At 39.2% G+C, this 20,819-nt stretch overlaps 1 long non-coding RNA gene across 1 annotated transcript in view; it reads left to right on the top strand.

Annotated features, from left to right (window-relative positions):
* The window catches only part of LOC141940109 (uncharacterized), a 67,802-nt gene that overhangs the window by 19,541 nt on the left and 27,442 nt on the right, over positions 1-20,819 (top strand). Inside the window, exons 2-4 of the long non-coding RNA XR_012627883.1 lie at positions 13,595-13,687; positions 13,981-14,074; positions 16,016-16,168. This is a non-coding gene — a long non-coding RNA (uncharacterized LOC141940109). The remainder of the gene's footprint in view (positions 1-13,594; positions 13,688-13,980; positions 14,075-16,015; positions 16,169-20,819) is intronic.

Here is a 20,819-nt window from a genome sequence, read left to right as displayed (position 1 = left end):
AAGTAAAGCATAATGCAAATGAAATCAGTTATGTTATGAATAATGTAGGCTACTCATTATTCTTTATAAAACAGTTGCACGTGCTTCTCAAACCTATCTAGATACATTCCTGTTATGTGACCCCCATAGCAATGAGAACCATGGGAGACCAAATGTTGTGTGGCAGAAGGAAAGACGAGAGAGGACTAGGTTTAGCTGGAGTGTTAAGCCAAAAATGCATCTAAATGACACCAATGTGCCTCCATGTCTTCCCACTGATAAACTTCTTCATGAAATGTAATTCCCTCCTCTGCAGGTGGAAGGGCACAGGGCTTTTGCCTGTCTCTGCTTTGCTTCCCATGGCTGGGTGAGCTCCTGGGGGGGTGAGGGGGGGCAGCGTTTCAACTGCACATCCCCAAAAAGAAATGAACTTGTGCTTCTGAGGACAGGGTTTGGCTCACAGAGTTACCACAAGCCTATGTCTCTTTATTGTTTCTGAATAAAACAATCTCTTTGGCTGAGATCCTGCGAAGATTTATGCACATGTTTTCTGTACTCTGGGAATAATCTCACTGGTTTCAGTGGGACCACAAGCAATGTGTAAATGTAAATTATTGCAGCACTTGTTTCTGAAAATTAGTGAAAATAGAAAATAGATTTAAATGTATAGTTGGTTATGCAGCCTTCTCATTTAAGGGAGGAGGGGAGAAGAAACATTTTCTCTTGATAATATGGATCTTGAAAATCCTTTTGCAGTCAAACATTATTTCAAAACTGGTATGGGGAGCTGGTTTTAAATAAAATTGATCATAAAGGTTTCTAGGTGTTAACTCCTCAGTGACTAGTGATAGGAACCTCAAGAAAACTACTTTAGTGAGGACAATTGACTTGCTTTCTCACTGAGCCTGGCCCAATTCTACTACTTCCCTCTGTCTTATCTTGCAGGATCAGATTTTCAGGATCTTAAGATAAAGTAATCTTTTCAGTAATCAAGGATCCAAGAGGGTAATGTGGGATTAGAGAAAGTATGGCATGGCTAGCACTTCTTTCTGCAGTATATGCTTTTCTGCCTAGGATACTTCCTCATGATGTCTTCTGCAGCTTGGGAAGCTTTCTGAACACCTCACCCACTCACTCGGATAAATTAGTATATTTTTTTTTCTTTTTTTGTCAATATTTTCATTTCTTCAATAAGTAATTTCTTCCCTCCCTTAACTAAGTTTCTGTATCCTGCAAAGAGTTAGAGGCTGGATTTTAGCAAGAGCAGACACACAAAGCTTCAGCAGATTAGCTGCCCACCTCACTGAAAGCCTCCTCAGAGGGGGAAGAGAAAGATCTTAGCAGTGGAAATGCAAACGGATCCAAGCTGCATGTGACTGGGAGGCTACACAGGGGTTTTGGAGATGTATATGTGAGTATGCTAGGGTAATGCTTCAGCGTGGGCATATATGCTGTTTTTTTCTAATTATCTGGTGAGAGGGGTCAAAGAGGGATTTTCATGGTGCAAGCAGGGCAGGTAGTAAAACTGAGATAAAGAGAACTAAAAAGCAAATGTCCCATGTTCCTTTTTGACTGCATCCCTGATCTTCTCAGCATCGCTTCACAGTTTGCCTTTAAAGCCTTCTATTCAGAGGGACCAGTAGAAGTGAAGATAGGGGAAGGGAGTTTACCAGTACAGTAAAAGAGGGTGCTAACCCCAGTCTTGTGTACCAAAAGGCTTCTGCTGTTGTGGTATAATCCTTTGCTAGAATGAGCCAAACCCTCTGTTACTTAATTGGGCAAAGCTCCCACTGAGTTGTGCTTGATTAACAACTCTGGAATCTGGCTCTGCACAGTTGTGATGAGAGATGCTTCAGCATTTCAGCTCAGCCTGCCAATGCTGATCTCCCCAGCTGCTGGTTCCCAGAATTTCCCAGCTACTGTTGTTGTGTGCTATTTGGGGAGGGAAATTTCTCTTTGAGCAGCTGCAAAATGTTGTACTAGGCATACTGAAAGGCAAAGCCATAGACTGGCAAGTGGGAATGAGGGTTAGGCAAATGGCAGAGCCCAAGTCTCTCCTTTCCAGCCCATCTGCACTGTCATTGCCAAGAAAGTTTTGGTTTTGACTTCTTTCTTTTTTTTTTTTTTTTTTTTTTAAATGGGATTGGGTTGCTTTTGTGTTTGCCTTTGGGGATTTCTGCAGGGCAAAGGCCATTTGGTATTATATTTGGCATTAGTTAAGACCTATGGGTCTGTCTTGATGGTACCAGGAGGTTTGGTGATTTTTGTTTGTTTTTAATGGAGCCAGCAGACCTGATTGCAAACAGGTTTTAGCATCTCAGGAAGTTAGTGTTGGAGACCACTGATGCTGCATCACAGGGTTTTGTGGTAAAGTATGGTCTCTAAGTTACAGCAGGATTAGAAAAGCACTAGTCTGAGCACTTACAGGGGCTGCCTAAAATTGTATTCTTCAGACAGACTGTGAGGTCTCACCTGATGCTCATTGTATATGACTTTCTAATTGATCCATGCAGTTTGAAAATTTGCATGTCAGACGTACAGCTATACTGTACTGTTGCTACACTGTTACCATATGCAGGAGTCACTTTATGCAGAAAATAGTCTGCTCAGTACTGTCTTTTAAAAACAAATACTCTACTGTAGTTGTCTAATGAGCCCTGGCCATGTCTTATTACATGTAAACTCAAAGAACACTTCATCCCCTCAAAAAAAAAGTCAAACTGTATAGACTGGAAAAATTAGGTAATACACAAGGATGTTATTAAAACACCTTAGATGTCCTAGTCAGCCTTTGAATTAAAACCAACCAACCAACCAAAAGGCCTGGGGGCTGCCTGGTGCTTAACTAAAGAGGGGCAATTAATGAATGGGGTGTGAAGCTGCACTGTGATTTGTATGAAAGATTATGAAAAGGGTATTAAACTTATGGAATCCATAACTTTTGGCACAAGGTTTATTGGTTTTAATTTCACATTTTTGGTTCATTCTTGTCTCATGTACATATAATGGACAGGAGAAACTTCTTGTGTAACACTTTCTTAGTATCTTCACTTATTTTCTGTATAAATAAGAAAAGGTTAAGCAAGAAAATGTAAACATGTACACTATTTGGTTTCTATTACAGAATTAGTAATGACATGGCAGATGTAGTGTTTGCATATTATGCTTGATCGTTAAAATCTTGCTGCATATCTCCTTAATGGTAACTGCTTTTAAGTTGAGCAATAACGTGGCTTGAATGAAGACTTCGGGGTTTAGGAAATTAAGAATACATAGGCTTGGGATTCAGAGGAGCTGATGCTCTGTCAGCTTTTCTGTGTTGATGGTGACATGCTTGTGTCATGTTCACTATCCGTGCTTGAGAATTGCCTTTTGAGATGCAACAGCCTCACACTGGCTGAAGTTGATCTGGGGTCAACATCTTTATCCTTCTTCAGGGAAGGAATGTGGATCCCACCATCATCTCTATGGACCACAACTTGTTTCCATTACTTTTTTTAAAGACCATAATTCCCATTGTTTGTTTGTTCAGCTTCTTTCCAGTCCAGAAAGGTGTAATGACAGGGCATGATAAACATGTATGAGTTGTACGTATAAAAGGCTGGACACTAATTCTTGGGACAGAAGTAGATATAAACAAATAGATTTCTGTGGGGCACATACCTATTTGATTTGCTAGGTAGAGTGGGGGATATCACTAGGGAAATGATGCTGGTTTGTTTTGTTACGAAAAAATAGCTGATATTTTGGCCTAATTATCTGAATTTCTGGAGTTACATACCATCTCTAGAGTGATTTATTAGAAAAGCAAAGAATACTTTTCCTTTGTTTGAAAACAGTCTTCCCAAATATGCAGCTGTTGTACATATAGAGCCAAAAAGAACAAATGTGGGAAGAAGAAACTGGAGAACATAAGAGCGTATCATAAAATAGATTATCCCATACCCAGAAACATACATTTCTCACATGTATGCCTGATACGTAGTTTATACCAATTTAGATTATAGTTCCTGATACCCTGGGTGGATGGAAGCAAGTTGGGTACACTGAGGGATGGTCTGATCTCATCTAGCATACCTTTATCTCTATACACATACTCCTCTGAAGTTGGTCCCAGCTACGTTAAATCACGCAAAGCAGGATCACCTTAGTGTAGAAACTACTACTGCATCCCAAACACTGTGTGGCTCTGCTTTGTCTATTCTGCATCTTGCAGTGTCACTTTTGCTGGGATAGTATAAAAACAAAGGGAGAGACATGTAAATTGTAGCACTGCAGTCTCTGGTACTCTGTAGCTTTTATGGGGCTGCTATGCCTGGCTGCAAAGGGATTCTTTACTCCGCTGCCTTTCATTTTACAGCATCCGCTTTGTGTTCCACTTTACTGCCGAATTTTCAGGAGTGTTACTTTGTTATGGATGTTGTTCATGAATTGCAGTTTTAATTGATGGAGGCCTTATGTGGAGAAAAGAGCTTCTGATGTGTCTGCATGTCATTGTCATCGCTTTTTCTCAGTGCCTTTCTATAGTAAATCTACTCTTACACTTCTGACAGTGCAGTTGTAGCAACTGAGCTGGTTGATTATATGTAGATTTGCACCAGTCTTTCAAAAAGCAAATCCATTTACATTTCTCAGGGAATGCTTTAATTTTTTTTAACTTTTACCAGTAGCTGAAATGACTCTAAGCTTTAATGATATTAATGCTATTTTATGTATTGGGGTCTAATCTTTGATACCCAGGACATCCCTAGCAGCTAACGGTAGCTCTGAGGGTTCAAAATCTGTCCCTGTGTAATTAATTCCCCTCTTTATGTTTTTAGAGTGGTGGAATAGTGAAAAAATATTTAATTAAGGGTATATTTGTGAATCTTGCCCGAGGCTGATTTATGCATGGAACTTAGAACTGATGTGCCTCTCAGCTAGTAACTTTTCAACAAGGCCCCTTCCTTTCAGCAAAGAGACCTCCTGTTTTGAAGCAATAATTGTCTCTTCCAAATATTTGGACAAATCAAATACTGGTGCAGATCAGTGTAGCTTCACTGCCTGTAACAGACAAATGCCCCTTCACACTGCCCAAGGCTTTGATTGACTGTTTGCGTAAAGGCAACCTTGTCACAAATTAATAGGAATGTTATGCGTGATTTTATGTGACTTTTTTTTTTTTTTCCTTTTGGTTGAATGTAAACCATTTGGCAATGTCTTAAACTGTGTGTGGCACTGTTTTTTGTTGATTGGGTTTTTTAAATACTAAATTCTATTAAGTCTCTCTGTGTTGAGAGACATATTGCACTGGTATACTGGAAGAAAGGTAGACACAGAAATGTATGTCATTTCCAAAAATGAAAATAAAAAAATGGTTTTACCTGATTTACCCTGTTGGAACATGTGGTTTTGCTGAAGAAAACCAAAAACAAACAATAAAAACATACAAACAGACATCAAACCCCCAAAGCAGAGTACATGGAAAATATAACAGCTCAGTAGGAGGCATAATACAGATTTGCTTCATGTAGTAATCCCTTTGATTTCTTTTTCTTTTATGTGTGGTACTATCATTTATAATTCTAGTATTTGTTTGCATGTCTCTAACTATAGTGTTTACTCCCAGGAATTGTTTTGTGATGGCTGATTGCCCCAAATGGCTAGATAACCTTGCCTTTAGCTAAAATAGCTTGGTGTTTTTTCAGCAGACAAAATACAATTATTGATAGAATACAAAAATCAAATATTGTTTCTTTATCCCGTAACCTGCAGAAGAAATAAAATGAAATCTGACCTATAAAAATTTGTAGCACAATATTCACAATCTTGTTGAAAAACTGGATTCTTTCATTGAAATACAAACTAAAAATGCATCTGCTTCTGCTGTTTTTCCCTACTTACAATGTATTCAGAGACCTAGTAGAATAGAATGAACGTGAAGGCTAAAGACCTAATAAAAAACATGGTTTCCATTTTACTCACTGAAATCTTCACTCAGAATAAAAATTTGGACAGGCTTAAGCAAACATGTTGGTAAATGACAAGTGACACCTGTCAGAGATGTGACTACTGTCATCATTTTGATGTACATTCCATAATCATTCCCTGTGATATCCTATATGTATACCAAAGATTGTTCTAAGTCAAATCTCTGTATAAAAACACACATAGAGTCACTGAAGGCCAGAAAATCCAAGTAGAGATTTTGTTGTTGGGCCTTCTCTAATTTCATCAGGTATATGTGCTTTCATTGCAGATTTGTCAAATTATTGTATCAGCCCAGTTACTTCTTTGTTTTACAGTTGCTATTTTATATAAAAAGATGATATATTGCAAAATGCGTCTGTTTGCCAGGGGTTTTGTGCTGTTTGGGTATCACACAAATATAGGAAAAAAGTGGTGCCATAAGGAGTAAAAGTTTTGAAGTCTGATTTCCTATAGGTTTGTGCTTAATATGTGGATTTTCTTGTGTCTAATAAATTAACATGGCAAGTTTTCCTCAGCGGAAGCATTATCTTTCTTCTGCCCTACCATCTATACATTTACAAAACTCAATCACACACACTATTTTTATAACTGCTAACATTCCATCAAAACCTCATTGAAATTGCACTGGAAAACTGGAAGTTATTTTTGCAAGATAGACAAATGGATAGAAGCACCTATACAGGCAGTTGTATAAACTGGCTTCCTTAGAAAAGTGGACTGATAATAAAAACTGACTTGCTAAATTCAAGCTCCTTCAGCTGTATGCTGGAGCAGATAACCTGTGCCTCCGTTTGTCATGGAGGGAAGAAGCGAGAGCAGCCCTATTATCACCAGATTTGATTTGCTGCAATTCAGAAGTGTTGTTCTGCTTCTAGGAGATCTCTGAATGGATTTTATTCTGCAATAGTATCAGCTGGACGGTAATTGATTTGGTTGTGCTTTTCTTTCTTCCCTATTTTGGAAGAGTCCTGGAGATTTCAAAAAATGTTTCTTTGATAGCATTAGCTGAAAGGCTGGGGAAAAAGAATAAAACAAATATCAACAGTGTGTCCCCTCTCAATCCTTCTCTTTCACCCACCAGTAAAATTCAGGGAATTTGAGTTTCAATTCTGACTATATATTTTTTCCAAATTGCTAAATTTCATTGTTGTTGATATCACTCTAGAAATGGGAAATGTAGTATTTCATTTTGAAACCTCAGAATATACATACAGTTGGAATTTTGCAAATTTAAAAATATTCCACAGCTTAATACGTGGTCAAAATGCTGCCTTCCTGGGCAGAAATCTTGTTACTTTGGATCTTTATTTTCTAATGACTGGTGGAGAAGTGTGGATCTATGATTATAAATAAATACATAAATAGAAATGCTTGGCTGTTCCAGTGTTCAGGATTTGTCAGCCCCTCTCTGAGGCGCATCTGTTGGGAAGTCTAAAAAGAAGTGTGTATTCTGGATGGTTTTCTCTTCCTTTCCTTTTCTCCCTTTGTTTTAATTTATCTTCCTGGAAGGGAAAATCTGAGGCTCATAGGAATTGGGGATATCTGAATAAATGAGAGAGACTGACAGCACTATCTTTTATATTGACAGTGACTATCTACATATAACCTAAACTTTTAGAATACTTAATGATCATCTAAGCTAAACAGATTGCCCAGAGTAGCTATAGGTTGTTTCAGATAGATCTTTATCTGTCATTTTGGTTTAAGCATACACTTGAGCAGGTTTTTTAAAGTGGTGTTGGCCCTGCAGAAATCAGTTACAAAAAGCCCAAGAAGCCTGTGCCTGGAGAAGATGACGACATTTATCAGAAGATAAGGTTACCATGGCTTTCCCTTGTACTTCACTTCCTTGTGGCTGGAAAAAACGATTCTTGAAATGGCACGTGTTATCTGAGTAACTGCTACCATTGGCAGGGCAATGCTCACAACCAGCCCGGCAAAGCACACATCCCCTCTGCTGCAAGTGGGTACCTATATGTCTGTGCACAAGTGCTAGGAGGGTAAAACTTTCATGCCAAAACCTAAGCCACTTGATAACATTACCCACGTGGGATCTTCTGAGATGAAAAATAGCATTTATATGTGAGATCTACTATATTTGCTCTGTACGGTTACTCGGAAGTTAGACTTGGGAAAAGAGTGCGCAGTCTAAAAGCAGCTGTTGAAGAGCAAAGAAAAAAGAGATTTATTTCCTCCAGGACCAGAGCTTTGTTTGTATCCCAACAGGACTCCTAAAGCTGAAATTTCTACCAGTGAGGCACAGGCGCTGGCAGGAGGCGTGTGGATGTGCTGGCAAGGCCCTGCAGAGTGGTCACCGCTCCTCCCGCTGCCACAGCCTCCCTTGCCCCTGCTGCTGGGGGGGAGGGATCTGCCTGCCAGTTGTGGCTCGAGGGGTTGGGGTTTCTCCTTCTTTTTCTTTGCATCTCTTTAATGCTAACCTGATGGTTTTGTCAGCTGAATTTTCCTCCTGCTTGAATTACTCCTTCTGTAAAACTGGAAAACTGGCTCTGAAAATGTTCTACGTTTAATTTTTATCTTTTGTATTTTGAGCATCCACTCAGGTAGCTGTGTCTCCTGTTTGTTCTGACTCATGGCACCCCTGGATCATGCTCCTGCCTCTGCCCCACAGGGGTGGGGAACAGCCAACAACCCTTCAGAGACACCTGGGTACTCTCTGAGTCTCTGAGTCTCTCTGTGTCCAATGCTTGTGATGGCCTCAGCCAACTCTGGTTACTTCTGGGTTTTAGAGATGCTTAGAGATGTTTGCTGGAGCCTCTGGGTCCTGCATTAGACAGTAACTGATTCACTGCAAAGCTGCCATTAATTCAGACCTGCGGAACTATGTCTACATGACGGACTTGAGCAACCTGTCTTGTTCAGGGTTAGAGGGATTAGTGTTGTCCAACCAGCAGACACCTTACATAGATGCAGTTGAAACTTTTTACTGGAGCAGTTTGTCGGTAATAATTCATTGACAGGGGCAACTGAAGAGGTGGAGGTCACAACAGAAAAGTTGCTTCTGTCTTGTTCCTGCATTACGTGAAAATTGCTGGTGTGGTAGAGCAGTATTCCTGTATCAGCAAGGGGCTCCTTTGGTATTATTTTAGACTCTGTAGATTGCTTGCTGGAAGGAGTCATCTGGTGAACAATTATCTCAAATTGACTGTGACAATCAGAGCTGTCCTGATGAATGCTCTGTGCAACACTGCATCTGGGGGGCTGAAGCTGGTCAACTCCACTACGCCACCATGTGCAAAGCCAGTACGATAATGCCATACCACTGTTATTTTTAGAGGTTTAAGCACCAGCAGTTAACTCTGGAGGATGAAGTACCACCATGGTTCCCATCTGGTTGGTTTTGTTTACTCCTAATGTTCGAGTACTAGGGATGAGTATCACCAGAAGCAACAAAAGCATCTCCTGGAATAACCTTCTCACTAGACCTAAGCCTTGTAAATGTTTTCCACTGCATTTCTGTCTTCTCTTCAGTCCTGTAAGAGCTTTATGCTTCCGCTAGTTAAAAACACTTCCTGATCTCATGTGCGTTAAGAGTCCTTAACCTCAAACATGCTTTAGCCATACAGGCCAAATTATACGCATTTTGGCTTACCTATATGTGTACCTTTCCCTTTAGATGTACCTAGGCAGCTGAGGAAGGTTTCCTACAATGGGGATCTTGATGAGAAAAAAAAAAAATACAGAAAATTTTCATGAAGAGTATAACAAACTGTCCTAGTTAATGACCTCTCTGAGAAGCTTATCAAGCAAATACTCAATAGTCTTTGAACTTGCCCTTAACACAGGCATTGATATTGGGCTCATCAGTGCTGCAGAATTACAGTATACTTCAGGGAATTGTTTATCACTGTGATCCTCAAAAATAGAATGACTGGAATGGTTAGAGGCAAATACCAGCCATTTTGTCCTGGCATGGTCTGGGTTTTCAAACACTTTTGAGATGATGAAAGCTATATTCTTTTTTGCTTTATGGATGTTATCCTACCTGCTATTATCTTTAAGCATCTGGGAAATAATAACTGCATTTAGATGGACTGACTCAGTTTTTTTTAATAAAATAAAAAGAATTTCCTGCATTTTATTCTGAAATTTTATAGTTTTTATTTCCTCACAGTATTTGTGGCTGCACAGCTAAGGTACATTCAAACTGATGTACCTTGTGGCTTGGTTTCTACCACCTTGGGCTTCTTTGGCTCTAGGCTTTTATAAGTCCTTTATTGAAGTGATGATTTCAATAGACTAAGCACTGAACTTTGAGTTGGATTCTTTAGAACCCAACAACAACTTTATATTCTGTCTGTAACTGAACAGTAGTAGGAAGAATATTTTACGCTTATAAATTGCTTTTGTTTTCAAAGAATTTCAGAAGTTAATTCACTGAACACTGAATCCTTCCAGATCTGGAGTAGAGCACTTCTGTCAAATGATTCATTGAAGGCAAAACACTGGCATGCTTAAAGTTCACACTTACATGTATGAGACATGTTGTTGTTCACATTGTGGCTAGACTATTCCAATATGAAACTGGAAGGAAAAGGAGAAACCAATTACAAGAGGTGGTATCAGGAGAAGCAGTATCCTCATCTCTGAAAATGGAGAATTTTATGTTCTACCTCCTCCTGTGTGATTAGTCATTTGGAGAACAGCTGTTCACTACAGACTGGGCAGTGATCCAGCTGTGTGACATTATTGACATGCTCCGATCATCACCCATTTCTGCCTACACTTTCATTCTACATGCTCGAAATGTTCATTTTGTCAGCTTTTGGGTCGACAGGAGGCTGGAGTCTGTGTGAAAGTGAGATGAGTGTACTTCTATAACAAGCAGGACTTCTCATTTCACGCATCCTTACTGCAGTTTTCTTCTTTCAGTGGGATTTCCGTTGAGTTAGCAAAGCCAAGGAGGGGCTCCCTCCATGTGTGGATCAAGTTGCAACATGGAGGTTTTTTTATTTAGCAGTCCTCGGTTAAATAATCTTCAGCAGCTAAAATAAGACCCGTGCTTGAGTTCTGCTAAGTGACTGAAGGAGAGATCCCACAGATAATCTTAACATTTCTGTGTAGTCTCATGAAATTATATCTGTAACCCCTTCCCCCTCCAAGGGGTCAGTATATCATCACATCTTAGTCAAAGGGTTTTTGGAAGGGTTACAAAAATAACTCTGTTACACTCACTTGGAGATAAAACCTATGCTAGAGAACCGTAAGAAACAGATGAGCTACGGCTGTCCCAGTTTTTGGATGTGCTTTTTGGTCTCTCTTTGCACTTCAAAAGCATTATGTAATTGTCAGAATGAATCAATGAGTTACGCATATATGGAGAAAGCTAAAACAGAAAGGTTAGTTGCTTGAGAGCAAAACTAAAAAAAGCAATAATCTTTTTCTTCTTAGTCTCACAGTAGAATTATTTCATGGTGTTATGGCTTGTTCTCTTCCTTCTTATTTCAAGGGAGGGGGATGTCTCCTGGCCACCGGCACTGCACTCCCACAGTCATGAGTGGGGCTGGCTCTCCTTTGAGCAGCGGGGCTGTGGTCAGAGCTTGAATGAGCCCCAGCGACCTCGAACCCCTGGCACAGGAGGACCAACTTATGATCTTGCAGGGAAAACTGGTGATAAATGTTCCACACCAGCAGCTGGTTGTGCTTTCAATGTTCTTTTGAAAAATAAGGATTAATGCAATAGCAGAAGACTGACATATTTAGGTTTTGGTTTATCTCATTTTAAAGTATCTCAGTGGCTCAGTTGCTGCTTCTGAGAGCTCCAATATCACCTGGACAATCAGTGCTCAGAGAGAGGAGCTCTATGTTTCCTTCAGTGTTAAAGGACAAGAGTTACCTGTCTAGCTGGTGAATGTGATTAATTGTTGCTTGTCTGTAGTAGAGGAATTATGGCTTGCTGGCTTTTCAAACTGGCTTGTCTGCCTTGCTTCTCCTACAAGGCTATGAAAATGAGAGGAGAGGAGGCTATTGTAGAATTTATCAGTATGATGGTGATATACAATGAAATGCCTGAGTATAAATATACTTCTTTTTAAACTGATCTGCATCCATAAATAAGCAGATTACAATAAAGCATGGGGTAAATCTCTTAATTTTTTCACAGTTAAGAATAGCCATGAAAAGCAGATCGGTTTCCAAAACTACTGCTTTGCCAGATGCAGCATCTCTCTATATACACCAGTGTGGATCCAGCATTGATGTCCTAACAGCAATGGAACAAAATCTTTGTCTTTTAATGTCATTGTTTATTCTTTCTTCCCTCAATAGTTGCTCAAGACATGACTCTGTTGATGGGAATTCATTGGGTTTTGTTTAGAAGAATTATTTTCTATATTCTCCCTGTGACATGGGATGGGGAAAGAGCTTCTTAAAAACAGTAGGGCTGCCATGTTACTGATTTTGTTTTTTTGACATTTCATATAAAACTCATGTAAAACGATTATGTTAAATGAAAAAAGAAACTAGTAAGTTGTTATTAGTTATTTGAAAAGAAAAAGAAGACCCTTCAGAAGAGTCCTGTCCTCATCATCATATGAAATTCCTATTTGTGGTGCTTATTTAAGCACAGAAAAGTCCAAATTTTTATACTTATTAGATATATGGATTACACCCCAAGAAGTCTAAGATGTAGTCCTAGCCATGTTATAAGCCTACATCCAGATAATGATGACCATCATCACCCTCTATTTATTTGGGGGGTTGGGGAAGATAGGATGTAGTGAGGCATTTTAACACCAGAGCTGGGATCCCCATCAGGTCTCTCCCACTCCAGACTTTTCTCCTGCTCTTCATTTTTACATTATTATTATTTTATTCTTCTGTGTGTCCTTCTTAGCATGCTCTCCTGACAGCCCAGCTGGTACTATTCATTATTGGCAGGCCATTCAGGGCTTAGGCAAAAATAGCTATAAATTAAAACACGACTGACTGACCACTCTCTCCCCTGCCTTGCACCTTCTGTAGATACTTCTATGTGTGGAAAATGAGGGGGGAATTATATAATTTTGATCTAGTAAGATTTTATGCATGCTTTGCAGGGACGTAAAAGAGTACAGAACATATATGGCTGGTATTGTATAGACATAGAGCCAGTATTTTGCATTAAGACTTGTGTGTTAGTTCTTCCTTTGGTTCACACTTTACACTTTTGGTATATTTCATTCATTTTAATTATTTATAATATTAATAATACATCAATCTTCCTTCTATTCTGTCCCAGAGGGACCCTATCATGAAAGTTAAAAATTAGGTAAGTTATTACTGTATCTGCTAAGCATTAGGAGCCTGATTATTCTAGATAGTGATATCTGGAGAGTATAGAGATCATTTTAGATAGTGATTCGCCTAGATAGTGAATTGGAATTGAAAGAGGGGTGGAGGTGTCAAGCTATTACAAGCTCTATAACAGCAGCTCTGGAAACTTCAACAGTGATTTAATAAAAAAAAAAAGACTCTAAAAGCATTAAAAAAAATCCAAAGCTTACAATGGTTCCTACCTGTAACAAGGCTGATTTATAAAATACTTTTGAAATGTTAATTATTAAGATGAAAGACCAATAAATAGACTATGTAATTATCAACCAACTTTCAGAACTGACCTTACAGCCATTTTCTTTGTTTTGGAAAGGATGATGGGCAGAGGGAGAAGGCTGCCATAGCAATTTACCCATCCTTACTGCACGGCGAGTACTGTAACTCTGACAGAAAGAAAGTCTGACAGGTAAGTGTGTTTATATTGAATGAATGGAAGACATGCTTAGGTCTGACCTGATCTAAATCGTCTACTCTGAAAATAAAAAATTAGGGAAATTTTTGGCATCTGTTTTGTTGACTGTGTGGCATTTAGATTCTGTACCTAGCTAAAGGGGTGATTTACAAAGGAGTCTGTGTCCAACGTTCTGGTCTAGCATCTGGAAATGGGGTTGAAGCTCTCCTAAGTCTATGTTTTGATAGTGCTTTTACACTAATGTCTGTCCTTAGAGCAGGCATCCAATTTCTCTTAAATCCTTTTAGGTCCAGTTGACCCAGGAGAAGGAATTCTTAGCAGAAATTTTCCATTCCTCCTGCATCCAACCATTGTACAAACAAAGTGAAGAACTCAGCCCCTGTGAGTAAATTACTGTGTTTGGTATAAATGTCTTCAGACTTCAGCAACTGCAAGATGTGCAGCCAGACTTGTTTTAATTCTCCCCTCCCCTATCCCAGGAACTGTTGCTCAAAAAGAGTTTCTGGAAAGAGTTTTGACTAGCTGTTATCAGAGATTTCTGTCTTTACATATACTCTTTTTCACACATTCTTGCTGGCATATTTGTTATATTCGCTGGGCAATAGCAGTTCTGTACCGCACAGAGACCTTGATCTGCCGCTGAAGCAACTGCAGTTCCTGTGTTGAAGGTAGAAGCTTCTTTTTGAAGGCTGCCATAAAGCTTCTATTCTTGCAGAAGGTAACGGATTTCAAAGCCATAAGGAAAGCTGTCAGTGGGATCAGGCTGAATATTGCCCTAAGGCACACAGATATCTTTTAAATTTCTTTCTGATTTTTTTTCTTTTTTAATTAATTGATACAGACTAAAGCTTCTCAAGATTTGGAATGCTAGGAACATCCTTGAAGTGGATTTGCTGGCAGAGGCTGGTGTGCAGGATCAAAGATGCATAATAGATTCATTACTGCGTGGACTAGCCTTAAAGAACTGAGAGTCATATCATGATGCAGAAGTCGATGGTGATTATTTGATTTGTTGTGTAATCTATTTTGAATGCCTGTCAGAGCTCTGCTGTGACTGGTTTTGTTGAGTAGTGCTTAATGCATAGTTGACTGACTTATCATAAAGTTGAAGGTATATGTTCTATGTTTGGGTTATTTTGAATCAAAAGCCCATTTTAGCATGTAGTGAGCTTCACAGTTGCAGAAAAGAACAGAATTTGATAAATGTGTGCTTTTTAGATGGTAAAAGAGAGTTTATGTGTGTTTGACAGTAATTCTTTTTACTTCTTTGAGGAGTGTGCCAAGTATGATAGTGTTACTGGACTGAACCAAAGGGTGAGGAAGGAATTAGTGTTTTGTGGTGCCCTGTTGTAAAGTTGATGGCTGACTTGTGTTGGGACTTTGCTTCCTTTCACTGTTTCTGATGCTGGGGAAACAGACTTAGGTTCTCCCTAGGTTTGTGTTTAGTGTGCAAGCATGCAGCAATGTATTGACAGGCAGCTGTAATCCAAGCATTTGATAGGGTAAACCAGAATGGAGACTGTACAACCTGAAGAGCTGTCACAGAGGAACAAGGGGAGGGATGTGAGAAAATGGATGGGCTAGAGGAGTTGGAGGGAAATTACTCCTGTGTGTTCTTCATTACCACACTCTTCTGCCTTTTCTGTACTTTGCTCTTGGTCCTGGTGAGCTTGCTGTCTTGGCTTCTCTGCTTTTGCTTTTCCTGCATGCTAGGATGCTTGTGGAAACAAGGTTAAGAGCATGAGAAATGGGGAAAATATGTTCATATTGTTTGGTAGTGGGTGAATACCTGAACTGACTCTAGCTGAACCACCTCTAGACTCATCAGCCTGCTGCCACACCTGAACTAATTAGCTTCACAGAGATATTTTTATTTATTGTGAGGAAGTCCCCAGAAGTTGTGCTGTCTGTGTAGGAAGAAGAGTTTAAATCATTCAGGTAACCCCTTTCTCATACCCATTTTCTGTTAGAATTATTGTAATTTTTATTCTCTCTGTAATATTGAGAGCAAACTGATAATTATAGCTTTTGTAAACTGTTGGTATGATCACTTTTTCTAGGTTAAATGATTTATGATGTTTTACCACAGCCTTATAAACAGGAAAAGCCAGCCTAAAGACAGAAGAGAGATACTAATTAGAGAATGATAGAAATACAAATTTAAAGCAGCCACAGTAGGGCAGAGAATTTAAACAAAAGAGCGTCCCTTTTATTACAACCTAAGCCTTAATTATATATATCCTAAGTCTTCTATTATATCCTAAGTTTAATTGCAGAAAACAGGGGACGGGAAAACTAAGCCTTCATCTCCATATTTGGCAGAAGTTCTGGAATGAGATTGCCATTAGAGGAGAAAGTAGGAAGCGAACCCTCATGAGGAGCACCTAAGAGAGATCAGGACACTCCAACTTGGCCAAGGGGAGACAAGGAGAAGCTGGAGCTCCTGCCACCAAGGAATGGGACAGAAGTAAGCTGGTGAGTGCGGGTGGGAGCTGGGTGTTCTCTGAAGTAGCTGAGGGAGAAGCTGATGGTGAAGTATGATCTGCTGATGTGTTTTACTGTTTTATAATTTTAGAAAATGTTTAACTCTATGTTAATGGTGTGTATTTGTAACAGGATGGCTTAGCAGGCTCCCAGACTGTCAGCCACTGTGAATGGTGTTTTCTTGAGCATATGATCCAGGAAATGCTTTTTTGGGGGATTGGTAGCATCAGTAGATTGTGAAAGGATACAGAATACAACCCCTTGTTACTTCTCGGTATTCTTAAATAATAGCAAGATTTCTCTACTATGTGTGGGGACTCTCTCCTGCACACGGCTTCCCCCTGAAAGCTGTCTCCTGCAGACAGCATCTTTTTGCTTTGTTTCATTTCTTCTCACCTCCCACAAACTGGCCACTGAGGAGGGACATGTCCTGCCTCAGCTAGTGTACAGGGCTGTGATCAGTCCTGTTACCTAGTTTTTCTTCCAGGGAATCCTGGACTTCATCTGTTGTCCTAGTTTATTTTTCTTTGTCTCCAAATACTGGATTGCCCAGCTAGTTTAAACTGAGTCTGTTCTTGTGAGTGCGTTTATTATGTCTGAATAATAGAAGCATCCCTTTTTCCCTCTCAGCTTAGTACAAACAATAAAAAGAAAAACATAGCCTAGATTGTCTTCTATTTTTCCTTTTCTACAGATGAAGTAACACACAGAGACAATTAGATTTATCTCTTCAAACCTCTTTTTAAAAGCATCCGGGCCCAAGGTCATGCAAGAATGATATGGTGGTGTCAGGAGCTAAACTTCACTTTTAGGCTTAGACAGTGGACCACACTCCTCTTCTGTCAGCTGAAGTGCCTCCAAAGGGGATTTGGAAAGCTTCATACCACAAGCAAAAGTTTCCTGGGATGCTTCCTCTCTGCTGTTTCCAATGCAATTTTGGTAGAGGTTGTTTATGGTCTCCTTTAGTAGCAGCTTGTATGAAGTCTGGAAGTTCTCAGGGAGAGAGCAATTAGTGAGAGACTTACAAAAACAGCATGTGTGGAAATGCAAGAAGGTCTTTACCTCCATTTTAAGTACTGTGGATCGTCACAGGCTCCATTCTCAGCTGACACAGGCACTAGGTGAGTCTCTGTGCAACTCCATTCCCAACTGAGCTGAAGGTTTGCTATCTTTATTCCCAGCTGCCGATCAAGAAAACAGTTTGTCTCCATTGCTGTCATCTATTAAGGGACATTCAGAGAGTACAGCTGGATTCTTTATCCATACAGCACTAAAGCTAGGACTTTGGTTTATTGAGGATAAAGAAAATGATAAATTCTTCTGTGTTTACATTATGCAATTTTCACATCTGCAGTTTAAAATGTATCTGCAGCTGTGACACTGCAAAACCTGGGCTACTGTCTTGTATTTGATGGCTTGTGCTTTTTTTTTTTTTTTTTTGAATGCATCATTTTGCCCTCAGTACGGGATCTCTTTGTCAAAAATACTGGGGTGAAGAGCCACCCAGCTCTTCACCTTGTGAAAGAGGTTTAGAGGAGCTGATGTTATGTCCTCCTGGACTGGGGGACACAAAGCAAAGTCTGGCTGACACCTTTGAGAAACAAGAGTGTGTTTCCACATCTCTATCTCCTTTGCATAATCTGTGATATCTGAATTAAGTTTCATGACATATTAACACTTTGAAGCTGAGTTAATATACTGTGCTGTATAATACATTATGTATGACTTGGGCACCAATTGTGCTGGAGCATCAGCAGCCACAGACTTGAAAATGTCTCTTTAAGTGACATAAATCCTAAATAATACTGAAACCAAATTACATTGGCATAATTTTATTTTGTATTCCTTGTCCCATTACACCATCTCTTACTTGCAAAATCATTCATGTTCAAACCATCCAGCTTCCTCTTCTCTCCTCCATGTATTTGTCACCAAGTGCCCGTTCCACATCTTTCATGTTACAAATATTCCCATGGTGCTGCATGGTAATTTTAGTTTGTAATATCAGAAGTGTTAGGATTATGTGAGCTTTGCTGAGCCTGGGCACTATGATGTGAAAAAGAACAATGATGAGCATTAACATTTATAATAATGATGTGCTACAAAGAAGAGTAAGAAACAAGAAGAAAACAAACTCCACTGTGTTTTTTTCTTCTTGTATATTCGTATTTCATGCTTCCAAATACAGCAAAGGTATAACTTGTTTTATCAGAAGATGTCTTGTAAACTATACGTTGGTCTGACATTGGATACAGTATACATATATATAGACAAATATGCGGTCAGAGGTTTATTGGTCTTAATATAACTCATCTTAAGCCTGATTACTTTGTTTCAAAATTAGACTCTTAGAACATATTAATTACGGACATATCCCCAGACAACATGGCTGCCCATGGGGGATTTCTGCCCTTAACTCTGGTTAGTGTTAACAGGAGCTATCCATGTAAACGCCTAGAGGACCAAAAAGAGAAATAATTTTCTGCTAGCTATATTTTTCTTTTAGGGTATGGAACAATACTGAAATTTCTGGGAGACAATTGGTAGAGTGCTTGATAGTGCTAGTGTGAAACCTTTCCTCTCTGTGGTAGATGCTGGGTCTGATAAAACCACATTACAATACTGTACACAACATTGTATACTTTTAAATTTATATATAAAGCAATACTCCTTTTTGTCTGGTTGGGGTTATTTTGTTGGTTTTGTTTTCTAATCTGAATTAGACATTACAGATTTTTTTTTTCCCCTTTTTTTTTTTTTTTATTTTTTTCTGGAAGCTCTAGACTGAGGAATGCTAGTATTATATAAACAATGTCTATATGACCTGGTGTTGCATGCAGTAATTATCCACTTGTCATGATTCTCTGACCTTGGATTACTCAGGAAAAAATCATCTAATTTGGAATTAGCAACAGGAACAATTTTCAGACAGAGGAGGTGGCTTGTGCTAGAAGCTAGATAAACTTAAAGATTATTTGGCCTGTGTTGACTGAGACGTCTGGGTTCTAGTCTAAGCTAAGCATACAATAATTAAAATAGTTTTAGTGATGGAGAATTTATTGTATCTTTTGACAATTCATCTCAGTAGCCAATTATACTTAAAACGTGCTTTTTATCTCCATATTGAACTTGCAAATATTGGATTTTGTTGTGTGTCTGCCCACTAATTTAGAGTCTTCTGAAATATCTTCTTCTTGTCTAGTCCCTTAAAGATTATAATCTTCTCTTTGAAGCAAAACACATTTAGTTCAATGTCTCATTGGAAGGAGCCTTTTTTTTCCCAGACCTAAATCATTCTTGTTGCTCTTCTCTGTACTCTTTCCACATTTATTCACTTTTATTTATTTATTTTAATTAAAGGTGTCATAGTTTCCCAGAGGCTTGCCTGCTTTGTTCACAGAGATGTTATGGTTTGCTTGGCTTCATTCAAGTTCACGTCTGCTGCTGTCCCTAGCTAAGCAAATGGTACAGGTCTTCACGCCTGCCCTCACCGAGACAGGTCTGACGCCCTTGATGAACTGATGGAAGGAGCAGGCAGGTGTTATACAGAATCCAACCTAAAGATTTTATTGTTGTAACACCGTTCAGAAACTGTACCCAGAAATACAGCAGGATCTATTCCAAATGATCATGTCTATTCTTAGCAACAGCTAAATCTGTGACGTGAGGGCCATGTTCCAGGGGTGAAGTGATAATGGGGAGGCACCCCAAGGAGGAGAAATCATGTCTTTCTGGATAAAGAAAGGAAAATATGTGTAACATTCTTGTAGTTGTGCCAGCTGCTCTGCAGTTGTAGGACGGTAACAGTACTGTTACCCAAAATAGTACTAACACAAGAAAAGTAATTCTGTCATTTTCTGTCAGTCCACTCGCTGCAAAGAATGCAAATCAAACTCTAGGGCTAGATGAATGTTGATGCTTTCAAAGCAGTGTACTGAGGGTGGTGGGTAAACAAATAGATCCAAATAAGAGAAGTCATGGACTTCTCACAAAGAATCTCAGGAGCTGACCATCCTCACCCAATTGCTTCTGAGTCCTGCCAACCTAGTTTCACACAAGGGAGAGGTTTGAAACCTCTTGACTTATTATTTTTCCTCCTGTCTTTCTAGAGAGTTGAAAATTTCCTTTTTTGTATCATTCTGTTAATGAAAAGGAAGGAAAGCTGGGTGGTGTGGGGGTAGGGGTGTCTTCCACCATCATATGGAAGAAAAAAATAAAAGGAAGAGAAAAAGGTTGACCACGGAGGCATGGAGAGAAATTCATGTTGAAAAGATGATAGTGATGGAAAATAGGAAGAGTGTAACTGTGATCCCTCTGTCTGTGGATTATTTCTTTCAAACAGGCTGTGGCAAATACTTGCAGTATCTGAAGACAAAGAAAATATACTTCCAAATACTTGTTTTATTCTAGTTGCATATGAAGAATTGTTCAGGAAACCTTTACTTTCTTGATCATTTTTGCCACTCCATATTGTTGTGACAACACAGACACAATGGGGCATTACTGGGATCTTCCAGTACCTTTCTGTTACTAGGTTTTGTTACAGTAAATGCGTATGTGCCCCTTCTTAGCTTTTACTTCTGGTATAGAAATGATTTAAGCATCTTATATGGGCCCTCTCTTGAGGTTTTCATTTGGTCCT

Source organism: Strix uralensis, chromosome 2, assembly GCF_047716275.1.
Source record: "Strix uralensis isolate ZFMK-TIS-50842 chromosome 2, bStrUra1, whole genome shotgun sequence".
In the NCBI taxonomy this organism is placed as follows: Eukaryota; Metazoa; Chordata; class Aves; order Strigiformes; family Strigidae; genus Strix; species Strix uralensis.
Note: the sequence above shows the minus strand (reverse complement) of the source record. Positions and strands in the feature narration are given on the sequence as shown.